Source organism: Mastigoproctus giganteus, chromosome 5 (assembly GCF_048544385.1).
Source record: "Mastigoproctus giganteus isolate SK-2022 chromosome 5, ASM4854438v1, whole genome shotgun sequence".
Classification (NCBI taxonomy): domain Eukaryota; kingdom Metazoa; phylum Arthropoda; class Arachnida; order Uropygi; family Thelyphonidae; genus Mastigoproctus; species Mastigoproctus giganteus.
Genome location: NC_143579.1, coordinates 212,293,175 through 212,316,981, shown reverse-complemented (window position 1 = coordinate 212,316,981; position 23,807 = coordinate 212,293,175). Strand labels below are relative to the sequence as shown.

The 23,807-nt window shown below is 36.5% G+C and overlaps 1 long non-coding RNA gene across 2 annotated transcripts in view; it reads right to left on the bottom strand.

Annotated features, from left to right (window-relative positions):
- LOC150086079 (uncharacterized) overlaps window positions 1-20,962 on the bottom strand; it is a 37,007-nt gene extending 16,045 nt beyond the window's left edge. For both annotated transcript variants that reach the window (XR_016546989.1, XR_016546990.1), the window contains exon 1: window positions 20,781-20,962. This is a non-coding gene — a long non-coding RNA (uncharacterized LOC150086079). The remainder of the gene's footprint in view (window positions 1-20,780) is intronic.
- Between the last annotated feature and the right edge of the window lie 2,845 nt (window positions 20,963-23,807).

Below are 23,807 nucleotides of genomic sequence, written 5' to 3'. Positions count from 1 at the left end.
TTGGAAGTTTACCCTATATGGGTGGTAAATTTCCAAATATACTGTCAGTAACAAGAAAACTTTACCGTACCTGTCATATCAAAAGGTATGGTAAAATTCTCTGTAGTGCTATATAAAAGTCATTTAGTTAACCCTTGCCATGGCAACATAGTGACGAAACATCTTGTTGTTGTTGTTGTTGTTGTTATGGAGTTTTAATGGCACATAAGCTGCTATGGCTATAATGTGCCTAACGAAACATCTGTTACCTGACTAGCCCACACATGATCTTTAATAACCATACCAAAATAGCCGTGAAGCTTCTCCCATAGTGGCGGTATGGTATGATAGTTTCGCCAATCAGCTTATATAAGTATGACCATTAACCCAACCACGCAGCGATTCAATTTGTTTTGTCCCGCCACCGGACAAAAAGGGTGCCATATATCCTCTTGAGGACTATGCCATGCTGACTAACTGTTCCCTTAAAATTGGCCTCCCTGAGAGCGTGGTCGAAAAGATACATCACCGTTTGGAGAAAGCCTTTAGATTTCTGTCGATGATTGAAGGAATTTCTAAAGTCCTCTTTTATCGGGGCTGCAGTTAGCTAAACTTGAGAGGAGGCAGTAAGTACCCCCTTGAGTTATTTCTGATTTTTCAAGTCCTACAACATGCAAAGCAGTCCGCGAACAGACACTTCTGCAGGTAAATTTAGGGTTGTTGTTGTTGTTGTTTTGGTTTTTAGGAGCATTAGCAACTAAGGCTATATTGCTTGGGGATATGCGGTGGTCATTCCCTGACCTTTCCGCATCCTCCGTATTTGGTTGTGACATGCTCGAACCCCGGTGTAATCAAGAAGCGTGTGCTACGCACTGCTGCTCCTGCCCACCTGGCTACAGAGGCGCCAAATTCAGGGTATTTACTAGCATGTTGGCTGTACTTTCAGGATAGATTTATCATCCAGGACTAAAAACAGGCCTTAGTCGCCCTTGCGCTATAAAAAACCAAAATCAACTTAAAAACGGCGAAAATTTTTCATAAAAACATATGTCCGATTCTAAACGGTTACGGAGCTATAACTGTTTGAATTTTTAACAGTTTGCATAAACTTTTTTTCATTGAAGTGGTGAAACCCGTTTTTAAGTCTCTAAAGCAGTTTCTGGTTACTTCCCCCCACACCTTTACCTTCAACCCATGCACGTTACTAGTACTAATACTAACTAACTAGTACTAATGCTAGTATAAAATAATACAATACAATACTATAATGTAATACTAATATTTACTAGTACTAATACTAACACCAGATGGTAGATGACTCTCACCAACTGATGCAATACCACCACTTTGCTTGTTGGAGGCTTGAGGTCGTGAAACCCATGTTTAGTTTCTGGATCTTCTTCAAACCATGCAAGGTACTACTAGCACCAATACTAATATTAACTAATACCACAACTAACACTAATAATATAATACTAACACTAGATAGTATATGACTCTCATCAACCGGTGCAATAATACCCATTTACTTATTGGATGCTTGAAGTGGTGAAACCTATGTTTATCGAAAGAGCAAAGTTTAAGCGTCCCCTCCCTCCCCATCTCCTTCAACCCATACACGGTACTAAGTGCTACAGGTTTTGGCACATTTCGTGTTTCGGGTTTTCATTAAAAAAAAAAAAAAAAAAAAAAGTTCTCTACCAAACTCCGTATATCTAAAACTTGTCTCTCATTGAAAGTAATACATATAGTTTCGCATGTTACATTGCAGTTTCTATCTTATACTTTTTCTCTGCAGTAATGTTATTTTTATAATGAAACTGAATTTTATATTTAATTAATATATTAATTAAAATAAAAATACAAATAAAAATTTAAAAATGTCAAATTTGTGAAAAAAAGTAATAGATATATGATAAAAAATATATATAGGACACCTTTTCTGAAATCAATAGATTTCGATACATCATTATGGCAGAATAAGTGTCTATTCCGAATGAGTTATTTGGCCTAATAACTATCTTTGAAGGCGTTCCATATGTCTACACATCGATGAAAAGCAAATAAGCTTCAAAACGGTCACCAGGGGAGCTTGATGCTGCCCAGAGTTACCGAGAATATAACGGTCACGAGGAAGAGCCTGATGCTGCCCACAGTTACCGAGAAAAGATAACAACAGTCTTCTCTAATGGAGAAGAGTTGCCTATTCGAGGAGTTCAGTGTTTATGTTTTTCTACGGCTTTTTATATCTTCGTTTTAAACACGACACCAATTTATATTAATCGAAAATCGCGATTTCAGCCAGAAAAAAATACAATTCAACTGCTATTCATTATTAACAATTCTTTCTGTAAGTTGTCTCTCCACTGTTGTGTTGATCTGGTACTCGTCGAATTTGAAAGTATTCCATAATATCAGTTTAAGTATAACGCTTGAAACCTGAAACTCAAGTAACAAATGCATTGACGTAGTAGTATGCACTTTGCCACAGTGGTTTATAATTGGTGTGCTTTGTATAATAGAACACCAACATTAATGTTGGTACTTATGTTTTGTATTGTTTAAAGTCCGTTTTACCTAGTCATAGTTTTAAGACTGAAATCTGAAAATATTTTGCCTTTTTACAAGGTTTTGTAATTTATGATTCATGTTCAGTATCTAGCAAATAAAGACTTTTGAGATTTTTTTTTTTTTTTTTGATAAAGAATATATCCTACATCTGTTCCGCGCAATTTTGAAACACTCGTTATTTAAAAAAAAATTCTGCTACTCAGTCTCATCGCTTGATCATTTTTTTTTTTTTTTTTTTTGTAGTTTATACCTTTATTAACATCCTAATTTCTACGTTTGTTCGATAATTAGTTATGTGAGTTGAATCTGTTTGACACCTTTGTGGGTTAATCAAGGCTGTGTATCAGGCGCTGCACTGAGTGGGTGGCTAGTTCCCAGTGGCGTAGCCAGAGTAGGGTCAGCAGGCTTCAGGGGGTACATTGTACCCCCTGAAGCCGAAATCGGGTATTCTGACGCTTTTTAGCATTAGGCAATTGGCGCCTTTTTTAGTGAATGTACCTGCTGACTACATAAAATAGTCATAATCCTGGCTACATAAAACTAGTTCCCCGCCACTGAAGTGACAATAATCACAGAAATGACCAATCTGGGCATTAGCACCACAATGAAAATAAACATACCTCGGAGAAATATTGCCTATTTGTAGTGTAACAATGAGGCAACTCGTGATAGACTTAATTTGAGAAATTAGCGTCTTGTAAAAAGACTTGGTTTTGCATACAAACTTTCAGACCCTTGTCTTTTCAAATAGACTATACAGAAGTACTACTATGATGATTATGTTATTTACATATAAATGCAAACACCGTAGTGATCGATCCATCCTTCAGAGATTGTTTTATTTAAAAAAACTTCCACCATTGGTAAAATGAGTGGGTACCAGTCCCATAAGAAAAATACAACTTTTAAGTTAACAACACCTCCTGATCAAATTTTGGCCTATACAGTAATTGCTGCTACATTTAACTCCTTTGATATCGTTACATGTAGATTCTAAGATATTCAAGAAATTTATGTATTTAATTTGAATGTGGCCTCATCAGACCATTCTGACCAACCATTCCAAGCTGTTCTTTGCAATATTTTCCCTTCACTCTGACCACAAATTACAATCTGCGATCAGGCTCACCTTCGTTAAGGGCCTGTGCTTATGTGCAATAGTAAACCTTGAATCTTCCTAAGAGGGCATCTTATTTGGGGCTTTCGGGAATTTTTCTCCACGCTTTCCTTCATTCTGCTCTCATTAGGTGAAGAAGACTCAAATTAGATCTGCTGACCTTGGAAAATGGCAGACATTTCCAGTTGCATCAAAGTTTAGTGCAATTATGAAAACAGTTTTCTTTTGGATTAATTTTCCAGAAATTTTTCTTAAATTGAAAAGCAGTCTTTGTATTTTCGAATTTTGCATACCATTTGATTATCTGGATTTTTCTTCAGTTATTAGCTTAGATGAGGAACTCGTTGTTTTCAGAACAAACGAATAGACTATTAGTAAACTAGTGATAAACTAAAATGAATAAACTATTGGTAAACTAAACCGAATATACTAAAACAAATGAATGAAACGAACACTAAGTTTATAAATATTTTCATTTTGCATATTTTTCATGCAGAACAGGGTAAAATATTTTTTACCCTGTTCTGCACTTTTAACTAAAATAAAATATTAAACATATTTAATAACACTCATCATAAATTCTATCTAAAAAAAAAAAAAAAAACTATTGTAGTAACAATAACAGCAAACCGCTTGACAAGCTGGAATTCTTTAAGAATATATAAATGTCCCACGAGTTTATTTATTTTCGCGAATTTATTTATTTGTATATTGTTTATTTTTCACGAATATATATATATATATTTGTATTTTATTTATTTTTACCGAATTTATTATTATTATTTTTTTCATGAATTTCTTTATTTTATAAATTTATTTACATTATTTACAGTAATTTATGAATTTATTTATATGTATTTATTTTTCAATCAAATTGGCTCCAATACAGCCCTGAATGTTACTTCACTGAGATGTCACTTTGGTTCCAACCTGCAAGCAGAGTTTAACAAAAATAGCAGAAATGCCCTCCGCGCCCTATAAAGCGAACGTCAGACCTCCTGTAGCGACAGTATACAATAACGCTCTTTGAAAATCGAGGGGGCGTTTTGTGCTGGGTGTTCTGGGGCATAATTTCAACTCTTCTGAAAGAATGCGTGTTTAAGAAGGAATTTTATTTTCAGTATTTATCTATTTACGTTGAAATGAAAATCGCAAATGTTTATTTTTTCTATAACTTACTTTTACAGTAGTGTTTGTGACTAACATAAATTCAAATATGTAATTTTCTATCTATTATTATTTATTTCTGTTTATACTCTGTGTCAACCACACAGTCAAAGGAGTTCACGAGATACAGAGAATACCAGAAACAGCACCGTGTTTAGCAGTCACGGGCTTGAAACGCGGTCACTCAAAGCACGTGTATTTATGCACTATGGCGCTGACCACTCGGCTGGGACAGTCATCAAGAAGTGACTTTTTGATAAAATTAGATATACGAAATGGAAGTTGAAAACTAATAGCCGAAGCTATATATAGACGAAAATATATACAGTAAAGTCCCGATAAATAAATAAAATAAAGGGTTTGATTAATAAAAGCCATCTGGACAGGAAGTAAAATTATTCTCAACATAGCTGATGCTGAGGAACACGACAATTAATACATTGCAAATACAATATAAAAGAAGTCTTTTACACTTTAAGCACAAGGGCTAGCTTAAAAAATGAAATGGTGTCTAAATAAATTTATATTTAATGATTACTCAATTCAGGAAAGCAAATTTATATTAAATTATTTACCATTAACTTTAATATTTTAAACCTTTTATATAATAATTTTATAAATAGGTTGAGGTTCTCACTTAGGAGACGCGACGACGCATCAATTTAGAATGCAGTGGCATAGGACGAATTTTTTGATCCCCTATTCAGAGACCACCGAAGGGTGGTCTCAGAATTGGGGATCTACTTTTACATGAATCACAAATGCCTTACTCGTAAAAATATTATTTATAATGTGCATTTTATTTCGATGTGCATTCAAGAAATGTAAACTATAAAAAATTGTTAAAATGGTACATCAAAATAAGCAATTTAATAATGTATAATACTATAATTAAACAAATTTATAAATTTGGTTCTTGGAAGTCATTTTACATGTCGGGTATAGCCTCTTTCTGTACTGTACATATCTACTTCTCTCTCTCTCTCTCTCTCTCTCTCTCTCTCTCTCTCTCTCTCTCTCTCTCTCTCTCAGGGTAACTCTCAGAAAATTTTTTTGTTGGTGCAGCATAAGTCTCAGGCTTCCTTGCACCATATGGCTAATAATAATTAAAAAATAATACCTTTGAAAAAACTAATGCATCGATCTCAAATTGTGGAGGAACTTCTCAACAGTGCCTTGGTACTGCACTTCCTCTAAATAAAAGCAAAAAGTTGAAAGAAATGAAAGAAGAACAAACATAAGACGTGAATTACTACAGTGAAAGAGAAGAAGCCACTACAAAGACATGTCCACACAAACACGATTTCGATTCTGATCGTCGGTGAGCAGGTAGGCATTGTGAAACTTGAGTAAACCAGTGAGGAAATATTGTATATCCACAATATGTGAGATATGACGTGGTGCAGTAAGTAAAGCAGATTTTTAGTATTAGTATTAATAGTGGTGAATGATGCAAGAAAGCAAGCTTATACAGCACCAGCAAAAAAAAAAAAAAAAAAAACTTCCTATTTCACTTATCCGTTCTCTCCAATAGTTTGTCTAGTTCTTCCTTGAACAAATGGAAGTTTGTTCTAGCTCAATCACTCGTTAGCTTCGGCACATCTATTCTGCAACCATCCTTCCTCAATTTGAATTTATGCCCCCTCGTGCACGTAATCTGAGCAAGAGGAAGAATCCCATTGTCACTGAGCTTGCTTAATCCATTCAAAGTCTTAAACACATCAATCATATCACCTCGTAGATGCCTAGTCTCCAGACACTGCAATTTGCAGAACTGAAGCTTTTTTGGTAAGCGCAAAAGCCTGAAGCCTTTGTTTCCCTTCGCTCTCTCTCTCTCTCTCTCTCTCTCTCTCTCTCTCTCTCTCTCTCTCTCTCTCTCTCTCTCTCTCTCTACCCACTCCAACAGCTCTACATCTTTTCTAAAATGAGGCCTCTAGACCTGCATGCCGTACTCAAGATGTGGTCCGACCAATGCTTATACAATGGGATAATCACCTCCCTGAATGTAGTAAGTACCACACAGTTGGTACGCTACTCTTGGGTTACTTTATATTTGTCAATGTTGAACTTCAAATGCCATTTCTCAGCCCATCTGCCTAATTTTTATAGATCCTGTGGCAGTACCATACCATCATTACTATCATTAACCACACTGCCAACCTTTTAGGTCTAACCTTCGAACACTACTCATTTGGTATGAAAAGCGTAGTAGCTTCTATGGTTATTTCCTTGACTGCTTCCCATTTAGAATTTGCTCATGGTAACATCATCAGTTGGTCACACAGTATAGAATTCAGAAACTATCTGAGACCACACTGAAACCCCTTCCCTTTACCCTTGATGGTAGTTACATCTTTAACTAAACCCACATCAATACACTGTGATCACTGCCACCTATTGGTTCTTTTATCTGTAGATTCTTAATGCTTGAATTATCACGTGATAATCAGATCAAGAGTATTACTCCCTCTGGTTGCCTCTCGAACATACTACTGTAAAAAACAGTCATCCAATAACTCCACAAAAGCCTTGCTAGTATGTGAGTGACCAACCCACAAGTTCCAGTCATTATCTGGGAAGTTAAAATCCCCAATTATAAGACATTCTGATTTACTGCCCTATTCTATTTCTCTGTATAGTTGTTCATTTTTCCCTGTACTTCAACTAAGGTGTATTTTACTTTCTGCACCAACTCTCATTTCACAATACCTACATGCCAACGATGAGACTCCAATCACAGTCGAAGCCTGGGTCTGGGTAGTAGCATGCACTTTAAATAAAAGAATATACTTCTCCATTGAGTAATGCCTTTTATTATTTTGAGTAGTGCAATACCAAGGCAACTCGTGGCGGAGTTCCTCCACAATATGAGATCGATGCACTAAGTAACAAACCTAGCAATATCCGACGTGTACAATGACTTATTATAAGAGAGAGAGAAAGAGACCAAGAAAAAGAAGAATGATGATATCCAGCTCAGGACTCTGGATATGCCAAGGACATACTCACCAGTGTGAGGCCTGGACTTTATATATCTTTGATAGCTTGAGGCTTTTGCCCTATAGAATTTCTTTTATTATTTTTAATTTATTAACTGACTGCAACTGACCTACCTTACTGGAATAACGTATGGTGGCTCTCTACTATTACATAATAATATTATTATTTGATATAGTTTGCTTTCTATAATATTTATAAAAATTTTATTAACTTATTAATAACTGTTTATCGAGACAGACCCATGGGTCCCTTACGCTTTGCTCAGTGGTAGCTACATGCTTCTGTTAAAAAATGATACAAAACAGTTTAGAATTAGGAAGATCAATGCTTTTCAGTTACAGAGAGTAAATATACAAGCTTTGTCAGATATTTCTAGGTTTCAAATCAAAGCTGATCTACTATTAATTTTGGAGCGAGTAGGTTAACAGATCAGATTGAAAAATAAGAGATTTCATTAGGACATAAATAAACATAACTGTCCTTCTGTTTACCTCTGTTTAGACTTCTTGATGTTAAATAAAATAGTTTTGTTGTTCAACTTATAACTATTCTAAGTCGCATTTAACATGCGTCACGTTCACTATCTTTGTGCCAAGTAGCTGACACTGTCATTAACCCTGACTTAATGAAACACCATTGGTGTATTTAAGAACAATGCCAAGGGATGAAAAAAAAAACTTTCTGCAAAAATAAACCGAAAAACAATGAGGTGCACGTGGTCTGCGTAATAATAGACCAACTTGTTTTTAAATGCGGCACTCCATTCATTCAATTTGTTTTGTAAACAACGCTGAGGTAGTTTTTATAGTTTACTCAGTGTCGAGTTGATGGTTGCATAATCAAGGAAGCAGATCGCCATGTGACTCAAGAGGCCGCAAGTAATTTTTTCTTCTTCTTGAGGAAAGAATCCCAGTGTACAATTAAGTAGATGGGGAGGGCAGTTGATCATTAGATATACTCCGGAGAAATTACGTTAGATCACCAGCTATATCACTTAATTTTAGAAAAGACATTAACTCTTTAATAAACGCATGTATACTTAAAGGCTATTTGGTGACTTGCATTCTTAAAATATCTACATTATTTTTATCTTGTATCGTTATTACGCTACTTTTATGGATGGTTTGAGTTGGCTAATTACGAAATTGAGACAAAGTGTAAAAAGAACACCAACGCCATCATGCCTCCCTTCTCTTTTTTTGCAATCCTCGAAGGTGACACTGGTATTGAAAAGTCACCTTCTGTGTTGATCATTCCTATTTTTATGTCTTCGGAAAGTTATCCGCAGTTAAAGACCAAGGGGTAGAAAAGAGGAGAACATGCCAGACTTGTGTACAACCTTCAAACGTACAGGAGGCAATACACCTAACGAGATACTTTTCTTTAATACGCAAACAACTAATGAAATGAATAGAAAAGATAACTATGCTGGCACGACAAAACATTTATTAACATATTATAATATACAATAGAACCCGGATAAGAATATTCCCCCTGTACTAGGTTTGGATGCCCTGAGGAGGCGTATAGCATTATTTTAGTTCGTAGTAAACCACCACAGTAGGTGAAATGGCATCGTTATTTACATCTCATATTGGGAATGACTTTACAACGAGGTGCCCTGATATTGCACCACCTCCAATAAGCAACGGTTCGCCACTGGAGAAGACTAATGCTACTTATTCTAGGCGGATACCACCCCTGGGTGGAGGTATCATTTTCCCTTCTAAGAAGTTCTAAACCTCCACTCCTTTGGAAAACTTATCTGGGTTCTACCGTATTATTAACATTATTTAATATATTATTAACCATATTATATTAATGTAATACGATAATAGCGGTAGGCACTTCATCAACACATTACACTAAACACTTAGTGCCCTGAAACGTAAAATACAAAATAATAATAAAGAACAGAAACATTAAAATTTTCTGTAGAAAATTAATTGAAATGTTGTCTGCGGTTGGCTACACAAAATATAGAATACACTAACTGAAAGATGAATAACTTCAAAAAGTACTGGCTATTTGTTAATAAAAGCCAACAAATATCTATAAAAACGTTAACACGATTATAAAATTATTTCATAAAATATTTTAGATCATTTTCAGATAATCCTCTCAAATAATTAAATATTTTAGACTAAAACAAAAGTTCTGATGTTTGTCTAAAATCATAAACTTACAATAGATTTAGTAATCTCATTCCCAAGTCACCAGACGGTCTCTGCAGCTTACAAGAGGAAAATTAGTGAAAACCAAGTTAGTATGTTGGTCACTACTGTGTGGCAAACATACTGCCTTGGTTTTCACTTATTTTTCTCTTATTTACCACCTCGACACCCGAGGGTGCCGTATTTTAAAAATTTCCAGATTTTACAGAGATATAGCTAGTGGTTCAGATGTAAATAAGTCCAGTTGTTTATGCTTAATATTTATTAAGAGACATACATTTCAATAAATATTAAGCACAACCAGCTGGATTTATTTACATCTGTAAATATTACGATGATTATCTTGTCCTTTCACCTGTTTTTTGGGGCGGCAAGATTTAAACCGCATCGATAACGCAATAATCTTAATTTCTACAGAAGAACAAACGCCTTCGCAACGAGTTGTCCCGATATTGCACTGCTTTCAACGGTTATCTTCAGTTATTTTATAACTTTTTTGTCTGCATGTTATCCCTAGAGAACGCCTGTTATCTAATAAAAGGAATAAGGAACCAATTAGTTCTGAGAGAGGCTGACATAGCAATGTCTCATCTTTCAAACAAATGGCTAAATTAACCCATCCGTTTGAAAGTAGTGCAATTCCAGGGAAACTCGTTGCAAAGGCAAGTTTGTTTTGCTGTGATACTTAAAACGTTGCATTACGTAAAGGTAAACTGCAGCCATTATCAACCCACTGCAGGATGGAAGCCTCCTCAACAATGGACTGTAATCTACCACGCTAGTCCAGTGCGGGTTGGCAGATCGACTGTATTTAGCAGTCAAGGACTTGAACCCCGGTGTACTCAAAGACCGTGTGCTACTGCGCTCTCGCTCATGACCACTAGGTTAAGGAGGCCGAGTTGCATTACATATGCAGTGTAAATCCTGCTGGCCACAAAAACAGATTAAAGAACAAGATCGGATCTTATAAGGAAAGAAATCGCGTCTTCTTTTTTTTTTTTTTTTTTTTTTTTTTTGCATGGATTTTTAAAGACAAATATGATCGTTGATACGAGTGCTGGGGATTGTAAAATGTTGATTTTTTTTTTTTTTTTTTGCCAAAATTTACAAAAAAAAAAAAAAAAAAAAAATCAACATGCAGAGTTCAATGCTAGATACTCAGGTATTAATTAATATACAGTAAATTAGCGAACTTAGGTTAAATTATATTATGAGTTAGGGAAAAAACAAAAAAAAAAAAACACAGACTGTAGCAACGTTATCCATAACGTTATCCGTTATCCAACGGATCTTGAATGGAAGTTTGTTGGGTATCATTCAATTAGATCTAAGAAGCAGTTATTTTTATTCTGGTTTTCTCTCCTCTAGCCAAACACGTCACCCAGCTTAAGAATCTAATTTCTAAGATTAAAAAAATTAAAAAAAAAAAAAGTTGTCCTATCAAATTATAGATACGACAACTGGCAGCTGTCATACTTGAGAACTGCTGCTATACTAATGAATAAAATTTAAGATGTAGTACATATATACTGCTTTACATTAACATTATAATATAACTTAGTAAATTTGATAAAAATTCGAAATATTTATGTTTATTATTTGTTCCTTGTAATATTTACATTTAAATAAATTATAAAATAAACGTCGTATACACTATTCCCTAAACAGAAGATAAAGTAAGATTTTAAAAATCTTACCCCTAAATACAATACCCAGAGAATTAACAGGAGAAGAATTAAGACGACATAGTTCATTATCAAACTCTGGGTTTCCCTGTCTCCAAACATTCTTGAGAATAAGCAGAAAATGGCAAACTAGAAGTTTTCAGAATCATGCACCTTTACAAACGTATCTCACTAACAGAATTCTCAATAACTTCTATTCACTGCACTTCACATCCAACACCTTAACAAAAAAATAAAAAATAAAAATAAGAAAAAAGAAAAAAAAATCTTCTGCATATCGACCAATCAAAATCAGTCTTACAGAATGTGGCGTTAAACATAATATCCGGTCGTGGTATCTGCGATTAGCAAGAAACGTTGTAAAATGTCGATCTCAGCCTGTCCAAAATAGAAGCAAACTTTTTCCTTCAAGACACAACCAGAAGGGCTGTCGAGTTTAAACGTATGTTGTGGGGGAGGTTATCTTTCGTCGAGAAGTGCCAGAAATAATATTAGATAAATTAGGGATTTTTGCCTTATGTCAGCAGAATTTTTTGGGACTTAAGAAGAAAATGTAAGAAATTGGGTCACAGCAAGGAATTTGAAAAAAGGAAGGGCAAAAAGAATTGTAACCACAAGTATTTCAGTTTTTTTTTTTTTAAACTACTGAGGACCAATGAAAAACAACGCCTCCAAGAGCACCAGAACACTCAAATAAAGTTAAAATAAAAGTGTCAAACATGAATCCAGAATCTCATAAGAAGTTTCACAGCACTGATTGTATTGAATATGAAGACTCCATAATTATGATCAACAATCAATATGATATATATATTTTTTTCTTTCAAAGTTAATTGTAACTCATAAAATGGTAAAAATGCAGAGGTAAATATAATATCATGAATAAGGGAATATATTGCAGGTGGTAAGTTTTAATTATCTTTTAATTTATATTTAAATAGCTTATTTTGATTTACATTCTCTTGAATACTATAAATATCAATTGTACAGTTCTGTTAAAATATTTTCTCACTAACATTTTCTGGATGTGGTCACCTTCAGAGTACTCTCCTGAATTCGAACACATATCCCAGTTTCTTTTCCATACCTGGAAACTTTGCTGGGCATTATTTTATGGAAGTCCTTTCAGCAGCGCCGGAGCAAGTGTCAATTAGATCCTTTCATAGGTTAATTTTTGGAACATGAAAAATATGCATGAGAAAACAATGTTGCAGCACTTGTGAAGGAAAATAGATGTCGCAAAAAATAAGAGATTAACATATTTTCAGGCACGGCACGGCACGGCACGGCAAAGACGTTGGGATCTGCGCATAAGGTCGGAAAGAGAGTAATTTGAATATGATTACATACACTGAAAGTTAACAGTGTACAACTCGTATACAAAGTGATAAAATGTCTTTACAGAATTAGCCTGGCTACTTTATTATCAGACTTCGTACAAATTTGATATCAATGTCTAAATTCTTTTTAAACTTAAAAGGAATTTGGACATCAATTTGAAGCAACTGCAATAAAAAGGTGCTGGCCACTCCCTGATCCAGAATACCAGCTCATTCGAAAGCTGTAGAGACATAAATTAGGGCTCTCGCCAGCTAGAGACATTGTGCAAAGTTATTCTCCTCAATGCAGGTGTCAACAAGCGTCTCTTTATGGTTCAGCCCAATACTCCAGCCACTCTCCAAATCTACAAGTGACAATATGAACAATGTAGAAAGAAGAACTGCATGAAAAGAGCTGGGCACAGTGGATATAATCATAGTCCTCCCACACCAAGTGGAAAAGGCATGAGTTCAAATCCCGTCAATAATGCAAGTAATTTTTATGGAGTTTTTTTTAACAAAGTTCTGAGTCCTTCGTTCTCGGGCAAGGTTGCATAATTTTTCTCTCCGAAACTCGAGTTTTCCATACAGCGATCAACGAAACGACCAAAGAACACACGTAATCACAGATACAATATACTGATGCCGCAAAGGCTTAGTTTCTATGGCGCTTAACAAGTAATCACAGCACCTAAAATGAAAAACCCTTTTTCATTTTAGGCTCTGCAGGGTTAGAACGGGGCACTCGCCATTCCAAACAGGGTATGGTGTGAGTTGTTATATTGGGTTTATGAGCTCAGTATAACAACAGCATTGTCGTTTTGTTGTTATATTGTGCTTCTGAGCTCAATATAACATGTTCTTGTTATATATTGAGCTTCTGAGTTCAATATAACAACAAAACCAAAAGCCCTACCATAAAAACCAAATTACGCAACTCCTATGTACGGTGGATGAGGTACTTATGATCACTTCATGGACCTTTGAATTCTGTTTACAGAGACGACTATCAGGATGACGTAACCATTCTCTTCTGAAATCACCGATCCTTCTGTATTCAATAGGCCAACCAAATCTCTCCGGAACTTCGTAAGCGCTTGGTAATAGCTGCTCCTACTTTGCATTAAGTAGGAGCAGCTATTACGAAATACCATACGACCAAGTGGGATTAGGTGCGTTGGGAGTAAAAAAAAAAAAATCAAATTATTATTTTAGGGTTGCCCATAATTAAATACATTAACCCGTATTTGTGTCTGTAAATTGCGTATGTTCTATGATTGATTTGCCTGTTTTGCTGGACGAAGAAACCCGTTACTGCGGAGAAAAACCTTGCTATCTACGCCTGAGACCAACTAACTCAGCCACGGAGTGAAAAAAGCCCATTAAAGTTCCTCGCGTCATCGACGGGATTCGAACCCAGGCCTTTTTCCACCCGGTGTGGGGAGGACGGTGACTATACCACTGTGCTACCCGCGCAGAAAGGTGCGTTGGGAGTGGGATAGATTAGTCAGCTTCCACGGGTCCAAACATTGTAAAGGGGACTGGGAAGTGGAGTCTGGATCTCCTATCGAGAAAGGCACGCCAGTTCGGCGAGGTTGTTTCCCCTAGGACTGTGCTGGTGCTCGATGCCCTTATTTGAGGTGTCCTGATACTTTCAAAGTTTACAGGGTGGGTGGGAAATCACTCCCTATATCGGTGAACGATACTTAGAAATGTTGCAAAATTTTGTGTGGCCTACAATTTCTGCATGGGGAAACGCTCAACAGTGGATGTTTATGCAAGATGGTGCTTCCTCCACGCATTTTGCCTTGACTGTTAAGGGAGTGGCTCAATGAGCATTTCCCAGGACGCTGGATAGGCTGTCGGAGACCCACAGAATGGCCTGCACGCAGTTCAGACCTAACCCCATGTGATTACTTTTTATGGGGATGGGCCAAGGAAGAAGTGTAAAAGAGTAAACCTAAGAATATTGATGAACTTGAAAACAAGATCCGTCAGGTCATCTCCGGTGTTCCTATCCAATTTTTAAGGAAAGCCGCAGAAAATGTACCTGCCCGTTTAAAAAAATGTGTGGAAAATGCTGGGGATCCTATCGAATTGTAACTTTCAGGGAACTAATGGCAAACAATAAGCTACAAATCAGAAAAAAATTTGCAGTGCTATTTTGTATATTTTAGGAAATATAACATTTTTAAAATAGGGAGTGACTTCCCACTCACCCTGTATATAGTAAACAAGCACCATTTTAACGCAATTATTTACTAATGTGAAGAATCATGAACTTGTAAATCGCTATCCATTCATTTCAACTGGCCCAAAGATTGAAATAATTATCCACTTTTGATCTAGATCAGGGCTATACAACTTTTTTTTTTTTAATTTGGGTAACTGTGTCCAAAAATGCATATTTTTTGTACAGATGTTTCTTTAAATTTGAAATAGAACAATGGTAAGAATCCGTGTAATTTTTAATTAACAATCTATAAATCTTCCTTTACAAGGCATCACTTCATGAATTCTCGGTGGTAGGGATTCAAGCAGGCCTCTGAAATACTCGTAGAAAGGTCTAATATATCAATGTTAGCCATTCTGATATTGAATTACCACTTGGCCAATTTAAATGCCTTACTATTCCTGCGTGCCAGTTTAAAGTAGCAGAACCACTGTGAACCGGACAGTTCATCCCAGTATTTGAAATCATTAGTGCCCATCAGATGTTCAACAAAAGGCACAATCCGATCATCCAGATTTGTCTAGCAGCATGATTCATCCTAGTTGGTATTTCAAATAGGAGACACACTTCATAATAGTTAAAACATAAAGCATCACTGACCCACCACCAGCTTGTACAAAGTCTAAGAAATGCCTAATTGCTTCTCCTCGGTGAACTCCGTGCCTGGCATCATTAGAGTATAAGCAAAATTTTGATTCGTGATCACATCACAACTTTCCAATCATCAGTCCAGTATTTATGCCTTTCAGCCCATATTACGGGCTTTTTTTATGTGCAGCTGTTAACATTGGTCTTTTTTACTGGGACCGTACTCCAGACGTCCATATTATGTAATTCCCTTAGCAGTGTTCTCTTAGAAATGGGCCGATGATGTCCTTGATTAACTGTTTACAGCAGTTCTTGTCTTGTTTGAAATCGTTTTTCATTTAATAGACACGATATTCGTTGCCGATCACAATACCTTAGCACAGGTTTTCAATTTATTCTACAGTACTGATACTTGCACATCAATACTGTAGGTACGTCCTTATTGCTTCTTATGATGTAAATAATATAATCTTCTTGCGGATGGCGTTTCCATAGCAGTCGTCAAACATGACTGCCTCCGTTAGAAGCAGAATATTCTTATTGAATTCTAAGCATGTGAGAAGGAAACTATTGTAAACATATATAAATGACTACAGAATGTGTGTGTGCGGAGATGATGCTATTGACCACAGCAATGTTAGTCGTTGGGTCAAGAGAATAACGCTTGCAGAAGACAGACAGACAGACAGACCTCGCAGTTTGGTGGTTATAATCAGCAGGGACGGTTGCCAATATTAAGAAGGTGAACGGTGTTATTACGGAAGACACGTGTGGAGGTGACGGAATTCGTGGCATGAAATGGCGAGCTATGATCTTCTCCACCCCCACAGGAAGGATCAGATGGCACGAAGGAAAAAAAAAAGAATTATTATCGCTAATTATCACCAGCATAAAAAGGAAACAGGAGTTCATCATTTTGACTCAGAGACAATCGTGGCACCCATCTTGCATACCCTTTCGTACAAATACTTATAAAATACAGCGTTATCTCAAAAATATTCGGACCCATTCGAAGATAGTGAAAGATTCCACAACAGACCATTTTTAGTCTTTCTTATGATCAATGGTGATACTGTATGTATCACCTTTTGGTAATTTGGCAGTCCATAAATTGGGATCGACGAACCCTGAAGTGATTATAATCCAGGATGATAATGCCCCATCCCATAAGGAAACGTTTGGACGCATTTGGGTTGAAAAAATCAAGGTTCCACAACTGGCTTAGCCGTTCCAGAGTCCGGAAACTTGCCGAACACGTTCTGGACAGACTGGAACATATATCCACATTGATTGCTGCAATGGCAATAGTACTAAAGAAGAAATAACACCAAGTTCCAGCCTACTATCGTGCACCAGCCGAAAATATTCTATGAAGGAAACAACACTGTCATTTTTTAATATTTCTGACTTAGAATATTTTCAAAGCACACCGTAGAGTAAAGAGGAAATACACATAATTACTTTGGTTTTTGTTCCTTGTATTTTTATATCACATAAACTATGTGTTTTCGTTCGCTTCTTTAAGTTAGCATTAGTAGAGGCACATGATGCAAGAAAGTAAGCTTATGCAGCATCAGCCAAAAAAAAAAAAAAAAAAACATTCTCATTTCACTGATCCATTCATTCCAATGAATTTATTTAAGTTATCAACTTCCACAACAACAGATGGAAGTTTGTTCCAGCAATCAACTAACCGCTGGCTAAAGGCAAACTTCCGCACATCTATTCTACAACTGTCTTTCCTCAGTTTGAATGTAAGCCCCCTCAGGTTTGTAATTTGAGCAAGAGAATGAGTCCCATCAGCACTGAGCCTGCTCAATCCATTCAAGGCTTTATACACCTCAATCAGATCGCCTCGCAGGTGCCTAGTCTCCAGAAGCCGCAATTTTCAGAACTTAAACCTTTCTTCACAAGAGCACCCCTTTGTTCCCTTCATCAGTCTTGTTGTCCTTCTCTGTACTCGTTCTAGCAACTCTACATCCTTCCTAAAATAAGGCCTCCAGACCTGTACGCAGTACTCAAGGTGTGGCCTGACCATTGCTTTATACAAGGGGATAGTCACCTCCTTTTCCGTACTAGCAAAATTCCTATATATCATCGACAAAACCCCATGACCTACTCTGATAGCCGGTCTGCACTGCTCAGAAAACTTCATATCTGACTGCACATTTACTCCAAGGTCTCTTTCATTCTCAATTACCCTGAGTGTAACACCACATAGTTTGTACATTTCTCTGGGGTTACTGCTACCCATATGCAGTACTTTGCATTTGTCAATATTAAACTTTAGTTGCCACTTCTCAGCCCATCTACCCAACTTTTCCAGATCCTGTTGCAGCAGCATGCTATCATTACTGTTATTAACAACCCTGCCAACCTTTGTATCATCTGCAAACTTTGACATTAAGCTTGATATCATCAATATCATTGATAAACATACAAAACAACAATGGGCCCAACACCGAACTCTGAGGGACACCACTAATAACATTAATCCACGTAGAGCAGTACCCATTGATCACCACTCTCTGTCTTCTCCCACTAAACCATCCTTTTATCCATGCCCTTAGTGCCCTTTTATCTATGCCCTTAATGCCATCCTGCTCCAACTTGTATAGCAGTCTTCGATGTGCAACAGTGTCAAAAGCTTTCCTGAATTCCAAGTATATGATATCAAAATTATTTTTTGCATCCAGTTCCTTTGTGACCACATCATAGTATCCAATAAAATTGATCAGACAAGACTTCCCCTCGACAAACCCAAAAAAATCATCAATACAACTGTTAATCGTATTTAGCAATCACGGGCTTGAACTTCGGTCCACTCAAACAGCACATACGGCTGTCATGCCTAAGTTGTGTTGACGTTTGGGTCGAACCAAGACTAAGTTTTCGTTCTGAACAATTTCTGTCATCAGGGATATACATCCTTCCCAGGAAAATGGATCGGCATCGTGATCTTTCGACTTTTAACGTGGGTCAAGAAGTGCAGGTGCGAGTATTTTGCAAGTGCCTCCGTTCTGTGGTGTCACGAGTCTACTGTGACCTGCTCAACAGCAGTCGAACAATCAGCCAAATGTCATACACATGGGATAGCCACTTGTGGTCGATGCCCATGGTGAGCGTCGTGTGTCTCATCTCGTAACACACCAGCGTCGCAGCACAGTGGCCAGATTACCACCCAGTACAACGTAGACAAAGCAAATCCAATATCCACATGGACTATGCACAGAACATTAGCTCGTACAGGATATGGCAGTCGACGACAGTCACGGGTACCCATTCTCACTGCGAGATACAAGAAACGGCGCCTTGACGACCACAATCTGCCGCAGAAATCATCAGACTGGGCAATAGATTGTTGCCTGGTCTGATGGCAAATCCCATCATGCTGATGGGCATATCCGCATTTGATAAAAACAACATGAGGCCAGGCACCTGGATGCACTGTTGGTGTTCGGCAAGTTGGAGACAGTTATTATGGTTTGGGGACTGTTTTCCTGATATGTCCTGGGTCCTCTGATCACTGTTAATCAACGGCTCGAAGGGAATGCTTACCTTTCTATCACCGCCCACCAACTTTCATGATGACCGACAGCTTATCTAGACAACTACGGCGTCAGGTTGCTAACTGGTTTCAAGAACATCGCAACGAATTCTCCGTCCTCCCATGGCCGCCCAGCCAAATTGAGCATGTTTGGGACCTACTGGAAAAGGACGTTCAATGCTACGACCATCCACCTTGTCAATGTGCGGCATTACTGGACACATTATAAAACACATAAGCCGACCGGGTGGGTAAAGTGCCTGCCTGGCAACCCAAAGGTCGCGGGTTCGAATCCCGCCTCGGGGTTGGATCAAAGTACTGCAAAAACCTTGGGAGGTGCACTATGGCCACAGAAGCCGATGCGCCAACAACTACAAAAAAAAAAAAAAAAAAAAATACAACACATGGGTACTGCTACCACAGGACACCTTGTGCCAAGACATACGGGCTGTATTAGGGGCAAAAGGTGGCCCCACGAGGGTAGGCGTTGTTAATGCAAATCCAACTCGATGCACATTAATTAATGCATATCCTTCAGTCTCCCTTAAGCTGTAATGGAGTAAAGTCTTGTTAATCTGTATATTAAAATTCGTAAGTGTCTAGCCATCCATCATTATTTTGTTAAAAGGTGTTTATAGTTCGATGTAAACCTGATGTGCTAGAAAAGGAATTTATCACCAACTGTCTTGAAATTCAGCAAAGATTTACCTCCTTCCTTTCAAATCCCCCCCCCACGAAATTAAAAGTTGAGAATTAGTGGTGGAATAATTCATCACATAAATATTTTCAACAATTTAAATAAACATATTTCAGTTGTTAAATAAATTATATTTAAATATTTATTGATCAGAAAAATATATTTTTTTTAACTTAACCACGAAAAAAAAAAAAAGCTTCGCCGTTCATGTCAAAATACTCTAGAGGTAACTTTTTCCGGCGTGGCGTTGTGACAACAACAACATCTGTTAAAGTTGTCTTTATGAGCATTCTCTGCACTTGAAAGCATCAACGTCTTGCATTCAAATTAGTTTCTTGAAAAAAAAGCAAAAACACTAGAATAGGATAATCCCTTTATTTCATCGTAAACAATGATACTGTCTATCTATCCTAGAATTATTAGAAATTATGTAAAAATAAAAGAAAGGTGTTTGAGAACATTTGCATTTACTACAAATAACGATTAAAAGCAAAGTTTTACATGCATTATCTTTTAACTAACTTAAAGATTGCAACTTTTTTTATATAAAATTAATTATATATTAGAGGCGGAAATGATATTTATTATTAGAAATGACCTTCAAATGTTTACATGTTTGAAAATCCACCATAAACAGGAAAATGAAAATGCAGTATAAGAATATTAAAAAAAGGTTGCATACAAACATAAAAGTGTATCTTACCCCTAAATATAAGATCCAGAGGATCAAGAGAAGTATGATAAGAACAACATAATTCATTACTAAGCTCTGAGCTTCCCTATCAACAACAACCATCTTTGCAACTTAAGTGTTGTTTGTAGCTCCGAGAAAAATGCTCTATACCTCCTTAGAGTAACTTATAAACGAAACTAAAGCTTCCAAAACTCTTTCTACTTCTTTTGTATATTCTTTACAGAAGACGACTGTCTTTTATTCTCAGCCAATGAGAACCTCTATTACAAAGCACGAGTGTAATTAGCATACCCACTCATAGAACGTGTTGCACTTATTAATGGAAATGTACGAATATCAGTTTCCGAGCCAATTAAAAAAAAGCAGATTTTTTTTTTATTACTGGTTCTGTTTTTTAGTACACGGCGCCCGGGTTTGTCTTTCTTGTTGGGAACTTGCCATCTGTCATCCAAGGCTTGTGTAGAGATCAGAGGTGAATGATGCTCCATTCTTTGAAACATCCACGTGTTTGAGACTTCTTCAGTTGTTAAAGATAACAAAAGCGATCCAAAGTAAATGGATGAACAGTTGAGATGTATAATTGAAATCAAAGATATGTGGATTCAAGATTTTTCTTTTTAACTCCTGTTAAAATATATAACTTCCCAGAAATATGAGATAATAGAATAAAATAAATGAGCACTTGACCCAGCTAAAATTATTTTGTTCTGTTTGAAAATTATAAATTACCTAAATTGTTTCTTCTTTCCTGAAAATTATTTTCTACGTCAACAGATGTTGGAAGATCAAGAACTAATTATCATACCAAAACGCAGTTAACTATAAGTACCATTTAGAAAAATAAATAAATAATAAAGAATAAAAGAAATATATATATTTAATATTTACAAATTATTTTTAAAAATACAAAGTTATATTTATAAAATAAACAATAATAAATGCATCATAAATATTTCTGTGTAAAAACGAACTTTTTTATATCAGCATATAAATATATGTGAATTACACAGTTTTTCGCAGCTTTGTTTTTAAAAAAAATCATATTAGGGTTACAGAGAAAACAAATTCCTCCGCCCATATGTATATGTCTGTAAATTGCGTGCGTTCTCTGGTAGGTTTGTCTGTTTTGCTGGACGAAAAAACCCGAGAATCCGGCAAGCGGGAAAAAACTTGCTACTCTCCCATAAGGCCGACTAACTCAGTCACGGATGATTCGGCCCATAAAAGCTCACCCTTCATTGACGAGATTCAAACTGGACCTTTTCCTTTGTTTCACAAAACGTAATTAGCTATTTCTTGTCTTCAGTAATCCAAGACCGAAGATTTGCAATAGAGTCTCGATAATCCGAACTAGAGCCAGCTAGAACTATACTGAATTATAAAATAAAATAAAAATAAACCTAGCTAAAGTAAATTATTTTGTTTTATCTAATGCAGTAATGTAAATCTAATCTGTCAGATAACACTAGCTGTTGTATAATTTATAGATATATATAACTTCCAATATTTCCACGAGTGGTCTCAGATTAAGTGAAATCGTTGTTAATGACACCCTATTGTGTATAAAATTAATATAATTAAGATGTTGTAAAAAATAGGTAAATGTAATCATGAAAGCGTTATCGTTTCATATAAAAATATTATTTTTCATTCATTATCTTGCTGTATGGGATGGAGTGTTATCATGCTGAAACATGGCATGGTTTGCCCATGTTTCAGCATGGTTGTTATTTACGTAGAACTTCTACAGTGGACTGCGTCCAAGATGCTATACACTGATATCCTGGACGTGGTAACTGGGCATTGATAGTTTTTGTCACTACTACCAACGGATCGAGCCCAAACCAAGAGAAGCGACATCATGACACCTCCACCGAACTTCACTGCAGGCACGATATAACCTGTAGATTACGTTCCCCTAGTATTCTCCAGAATGTGGACACAGATCCTACAGATCCTATAGAACAGTGGACACAGATCCTACAGAGCGGCGGATCATGCGACCCGCCGCTCTGTAGGATCTGTGTCCACTGTTTTATAGCTCAGAAACGATGGGCGTAAGATGTCTTTCATTCGTTACTGTAATGTAGAGCTTTTGAGTGGTGGGTCTGCCACGGAAATCCATGCTATGCTGATCCCTACGGATCATGGACGCACTTTTGAACTTTCTTCAGAGATCAGCCATTCCTTTTATTTTTATAATTTTTTCTAGTCTATCTGGCTGTTTGTGCACACCTACGTGGTCCTCGTTATGGTCCGATGTGTTTTGTGCTTTACGTACATTTGTTCGCTCTATTCGCTACATTGGAAGAAGTGTCCTAATTATTTTCGCAGGGTAGTATATTTATTTAAGTGTAGTTAGTTGCCTTGAAGAGATCTGAAGTAATTTACCAATTCCGAACTGTTAAGCACAATGCATATAATAAGATCTATATCTCAAAACAGTTATAATACCTCGAAATTCACAATTATATAATTGCTGTACTATGTGGATGGATTATTGGTGTCAGGATCTCATCTCCGCACCTCTGACCTCTCAAAAATCCATTCTTATTGATATCAATTTCCATATCGCCTTTGTAGGTTCAACGTTCATCCCACATAAAGATTCGTTGAGAATAAAATTGTATTCTGAATATGGATTTGTCAATGATGAGTACTTTGTTTAATTGGTCATCGGTCCAACCACAACATTGTTGATGAGTGCAATCCCTGTGGGAGTTTTACGGCGACGGAACACAAATCATTGATCGGTGGGCTTAAAGCCCCTTTGGAGAAGATAATTTCGTATAATGCCATGAGTTTAGAATCTCAATGATACAAATCATTGTTCGATGGGCTTAAAGAGAAGATGAAATCTTCTTCTTCTTCTTCTTCTTTGGAGAAGATGATTTTGTGCAACACCATGAGTTTAGAATCTCAATGATAAGAAATTCGAAAAACATTACAGTAATTAATTTAAAACAAGTTCAACTTTCATGTCATTATGAATTATCGCCATGATATTATTCGTGGTAGGATGAAGTTGGGAACACA